The sequence below is a fragment of the Herpailurus yagouaroundi genome, unplaced genomic scaffold, assembly GCF_014898765.1.
Source record: "Herpailurus yagouaroundi ecotype Mexico unplaced genomic scaffold, PumYag 29, whole genome shotgun sequence".
NCBI classification, from domain to species: Eukaryota; Metazoa; Chordata; class Mammalia; order Carnivora; family Felidae; genus Herpailurus; species Herpailurus yagouaroundi.
The window spans coordinates 60,516,547-60,522,546 of record NW_024412377.1 but is presented as its reverse complement, the minus strand read 5'-3'; positions in this window follow the sequence as shown (position 1 = coordinate 60,522,546).

The window sequence follows — 6,000 nt, the reverse complement described above, 5'->3', positions numbered from 1 at the left end:
CCCTCCTCTGTACAATGAGGATAACCAGGGTCACCTCCTTCAGAGGGCTGTTGCAAGGACTGAATGAGACAGCCTAGGAAAGGCCTCTGATGTGCTTGGCAGTAAGTCCTCACCTCACTCATTCAGCAAATACTATTTGATCATCCCTACAGCAGCATTTCTGGGGGGTGCAGGACACTGTGACAGCCACACAGTGTTGAGGCTCCTGATTTTTCATCTTTGTGCAGTACCTGTAGTTTGATTTACTTACTAACTTTTTAACTGGCTCTCAAACTTTTTTTTTTACTTAACAAATTTATTTAAAACATTTTTTTTGACATTTATTTATTAGAGAGACACAGAGCATGAACATGGGAAGGGCAGAGAAAGAGGGAGACACAGAATCTGAACCAGGCTCCAGGCTCTGAGCTGTCAGCACAGAGCCCCAGGTGGGGCTTGAACTCACAAACCACGAGGTCATGACCTGAGCTGAAGTCGGACGCTTAACCGAAAGAGCCACCCAGGTGGCCCTTAACGAATTTATTTTGAAGATAAACTGTATATGACTTTTGGAAATGGGTCATCAGTAATCAGTATCGCTTGCCATAAATACAATGAGAAGAATTAGCCTTTATCTAGAGTTTACAATGTGCTGGGCACAGCCCGAACTGTTACCCATTATCTCATTCAGTGGTCGCTGTAATCATCCCCATTTTATAGATGAGCAAACTGAGACAGTACAGGCCCAAGCCTGCTCACTCTTTGCAAGAAGGTGAGAACAGCGAGCATTAGGAAGGGGATGAAACACAGGCCAAGGACTATCTCCTTGGAGAAAGTACAGGGATCAGAAGAGAATAGAAAGGGAGAGATTTTTCTCATCATGAGAGCGGTAAACAGAATAATGACTGCCCCCTCCCCATCACAGGATGTCAGCCCAGATCCCCAGAATGTGAATTTGCCATCTTCCAAGGTAAAGGGGACTTTGCAGAAGTGATTAAGTTAAAGACCACAGGGACCAAGAAGCCTGCATTATCCAGGTGGGTCCAATGTAATCAGAACTGTCCTCACAAGAGAGAGACAGGGAGATCCGGTAACAAGAGATGCGACAATGGAGGCAGAGATTAGAGCAATGTGGGCATGAGCCAAGGAATGCTACCTGCTTTGCAGCTTTTAGAGGTTGGAAGAGGCAAGAAAATATACTGCCCCCTGGCATTTTTGGAAGGAACCAGCCCTACTGTCATCTTGATTTTCACCCATTAGACTTATTTCTGGGGGCGCCTGGGTGGCTCAGTCAGCTGAGCGTCCCACTTCGGCTCAGGTCATGATCTCACAGCTCGTGAGTTCGAGCCCCGCGTCGGGCTGATAGCTCGGAGCCTGGAGCCTGCTTCTGCTTCTGTGTCTCCCTCTCGCTCTGCCCCTAACCCACTCGCATTCTGTCTCTGTCTCTCTCAAAAATAAATAAACATTTAAAAAAAAAAAAGACTTATTTCTGATTTCTGATCTCAAGAACCTTAAGAGAATAGATCTGTGTTGTTTTAAGCCACTAAATTTGCAATAATTTGTTACACCAGCAACAGGAAACCAATACAATTGGATTCCATGTCACGTGGAGCTGTGACCCTGCCCACTGGTGATCCCTTCCCAGGCCACCAGGGCCTTTGTCTTATACTTGGGGAAACATAGTCTGGTCAACAAGAAGTCCCCTACTTCCCTTCCCCCACCTCTTGGTAAAGAACACAGGTCGGGGCTGTGGATTTAGGGGTTTGGTCACTTATTTCATTCTGGGACTTTTATGGGTTGTGGTGGACCCTCTGGGCCTCAGTTTCCTCATAAGCAATTGGAAGGCAATGCTGTGTGATTTTGAAGGCCCTGCCCAGCAGGTCCTACCTATGGAGCTCATTAAAAGGCATTCTCCTGGGCCCAGGCCCCAGAGATTCTGACTTGTGAGGGCCGGGTGGGGCCTGGGCACCAGTGCTCCGAAGCATACCCAGCTTAGAGAGCAAGCGATCTGGGGATCCAGCCCCTGTGCCCAAAGTCATCCCTCAGAAAACTGCCCTCAACCGCCTGTTCCTTGGAGCCCATAGCATCAAGCCCCTGATTTACTGCTCCCAAGCTGTGTGATCCAGGACAAGGGCCTGTGCCTCTCTGGGCCTATTTCCTCACCTGTAATTTGGGACCAATAGTAATCTATACTTCAGAAGGTGGTTGTGAAATTTCAGAAATTCAGGACAAAATGCTGAGAAGAGTGCCTGGCACATAGTAGGTGCCATGCACGTTGCCTCTCAAGTTACTGGTTCCTCAGCACGGTGTTCAGAACTGAGCACGCCCCCAGCCTCAGCCAACCTCTCCTGTCTCATTCTCGCCTACTCTCGGTGCCCTTCCTTGGCTCATGGCCATGTGAGCTTCTAATGAGCCCTCAGGTCCAGGCACCTTCCCTTTGTCTGGAATGCCCTTCTTCTCCACCTGGAGAACCCTGACTTAACCTTTCAATGCCAACTCAATGCCATCTTCCCAGGGAAGCCTTCCTTTTGGTGTCCAGGCCGCTGTTTCTTCCCTCCGGTTTCCCTCCATACCAGGAACCGGTTCAGCCTTTGCCATGATGGCCAGTTTATTGCCTGACTTCACTATGGGGCCTGCAGTCCCTTGAGGTGAGGATGGTAGTTTTTTTCAGGGCTTTGAACAATGTTTGCTTATTTTAAGTGTATGTATTTATGTATATATGTATGCATTTATTTTGAGAGAGAGAGAGAGAGAAATTCCAAGCAGGCTCCACACCATCAGCACAGAGCCTGATGTGGGGCTTGAACCCACAAACTGTGACAACATGACTTGAGCTGAAACCAAGAGTCAGATGCTTAACTGACTGAGTCACCCAGGCGTCCCGGGACTTTGCACGATGTCAAGCACAAATTAAGCTCTAAGCACATTTGTGAGGGAGGGAGAATAGGCTGTGGGATGTCACTTCGCTTTGTTCTGTGGAAATTGGGGCCATCGTCGTGACTATCCCAGAGGGTCTCTGTAAATCAGAAATGAGTTGAGGCCTCTAAAGTGCCTGGCCCAGTGGCCTCCCACTCTCACCTGTGTGTCAGTGGTCACTGTGCTTACCCAGGGTCCAGCTGGGTGGATTTTCACCGGTGACCTGCCCAGAAGGCCATTCCTAAGATCAAGGGAAACCACACCTGTTCATTTGTAAACGTGGCCACAGCATTGAAAAGCCAAGCAGCCGCTTTTCCAGGAACCTAATGCTTTCCTCAGTGTTCACTGGTATAAAGCCATTGTAATTAACATTAGATTTCTCATAATGTTCGACACCAAATATATTATTTATTTTTAATTTTAAACTCTTTTTAAGATCTGTGTGAATTTTGGGGGTCTAGCATAGAGACAGATTTTTCATCCACTACATCCCTTCCCCTCAATTTCATAAATAGTGATAAATAACTGGACCCAACCCTCTTAAGAATTTTTCTCATTGGAATCACTAAGACATTGAGTCTAAGGAAAACAATATGGTTTATTGTGCTTATTATTATAAGAGTTTGGTTATTAGACCTTATTATTATAAGGATTCTTTATTATAAGACTCTCAGTAAATAGAACACATTAATATTTTATAGATCACTATTGAAGTCTTTCAGCCTGGTACCTGCTCCATAGGTTTGTTAAAAACAATTCTTGCCTTTTCTTTCTTTTTTTTTTTAATTTTTTTTAACGTTTATTTATTATTGAAAGACAGAGAGAGTCAGAGCGTGAGCAGGGGAGGGGCAGAGAGAGAGGGAAACGCAGAATCTGTAGCAGCTCCAGGCTCCAAGCTGTCAGCACAGAGCCCGATGTGGGGCTCGAACTCACGGACCACAAGATCCTGACCTGAGCCAAAGTTGGACGCTCAACCGACTCAAATTCTTGCCTTTCTGTACTCTGTCCAGACTCCCAGGCAACAGGAGAAACCCACCCTAAACTCCCATCCCCATCCCCTCAAGCAGGATGGTTCCTGTAATGCCTGTGCCTCTGTTCTTCACCTGCCCTACTCTCTTGCTTCCTGAGCCTACTTCTGACAAGAATCCTTGGAAGAGGACATTTGGCTTCAGAGCTGGTCCCTCCCCCTTCGAGTACCCCTCATTACCCCACTCCTGGACCTCACTCCCCCAGAGGTGTTACTCTTAGCAGAATTTAAACTTCTCCATGTACAGACCCACCATGGTGGCTCCAATGGTGTGTGTCCCATCTAGAGACACTTGTACTTTGGGGATCACACTAATGGTGCTTTGTACTGAATACCCCTGATGAAGGGGTTCTGGAGAGGAGGTATACTGTTCTTTAGCCCCTGGTCTCAGAAGAATTTATGAGTGCAAGAGTGAGGAGTTCTCTGTGCACTGTTCCTGGATTATCTTCCCTTTGGGAAAGGGAAAGTGAGTGATTTTGGACCCAGTGGCCTTGGAAGTATACCACTTTGCATTGGTCAATAAATTCTGTTCACAAGAATGTTTCAATTCCTTCCATTAGTAAACATCATCTCTTCAAGCAAAGTCCAACCGGGGGGCTGATGGCAACCTAGAGCCCCTCTCTAATGGGCAAGTCTTGGGAGTGAATCAATCACGAATCATTGAACCCTCACTTGGGCTTCAAGAATGAAGATAGTGATCACCGTGGCTGCTGTTGGGTCTCTAGCATGTGCTCTGGCACCAGAGAATGGTAGGTGCTCCCTTGCTGTCGGTCAGTGTTGGGGTAGTTGTGTCTGGGGGGCATGGAGCTGTGGAGCAGAAGTGGTAGTGTGGGGTGCACCGTGGAAGACGAGGACCTCGGAGAAGGCCATGTTCTTCCTGTTTGCTTAGTGCCTGAGACACTGCGGATCTCTTTGCAGGTCCCTAGAAGTCACCCTGGCTGGGACACTGTGCAGGTCCAGAGCTGAGGTCCGTGCATCACTGCTACTGTTTCTGCCACCAGCCAAGTGCACCCTCAGGAGAATCCCCCACACTGAGGATGCACCTCATTGGATTGGGGGTGCCAGACCAGGGCGGGCAGGGGAGTGGTGCCTCTCCCAGCAGCACCAAAGCTCTACTGTAACCACCAAAGGTCTCTCTTGCCTCTTTTGAAAGAGCCTCTTGCCGACAGTGCAATATTTGGTGAGCCTGCAGGGCTGACTCACAGAGAGCTGACAAACACCGTTGCCCCACGGCCTTAGTTCCTCCAGCTGGCTTACTGTCTATCTGGCATCATTGTTTGTCACAGATGAGGAAACGGAAGCTTAGGGAGGCCAAGTGCCTTTTCCAAGGTCACGTTCTCTGATTACTTCTCTCCAGGAACCATGGATTCTTCTGGAATGACATTCCCTCATTAATGACCTTGGGGATTTCCCAGGAGAAAGGCAGAGACAAAGGGTGCTAAGCCAGCACACCAGTTCTTCCGATTAGACTTCTCTTTCACTCTCTGCAAGCAAAACAAAGCGACTACAGCAGTGGTGGGGCAGTCTGCCCAGCAGCTCCCAATCCCCAGCAAATGTTTTGAACACAAGGCTCAATGAAAGGGCGAGAGTCGTGAGGTCCGGCCCGGTGAGGTGTGGTCTGGCTGCTGTGATCCCCTGGGTTCCAGTGGGAGTGAGCTACACCTACTCCATGCTCTTCTCCGCGTCCTCCACCCCCTGGGGCCAGTGAGGAGGCATTTGGACGGGAAAGCCAGACCACCACCGCCCACCGACACCACACAGCCAGGCTGACCAGCCACAGTCCCTGGGTTTCTCGCCGATCGCAAGTTAAGTAAAACGTCACGTGAGGCAGTGCGAGATCCGTCTTCCCAGTGCTGCCAAAGGGACTGGAGAATGGACCCTGGAAGTGCGGAGAATTGGTTCATCTTCACTCCGACCAGAGAGAAACAGGAGATGGAACCTTCTCCATGTAGCCTGCCCAGGGCTGTGAGAGCGGACGAGGAGATACACCTGTGAGCAACGTTTCTGCGGCTTGTCGTGAAGCCGTGGCCAGCACAGCCACGTGGCATCTTGAATGGCGCCCCTCCTTCCCTGCCTCA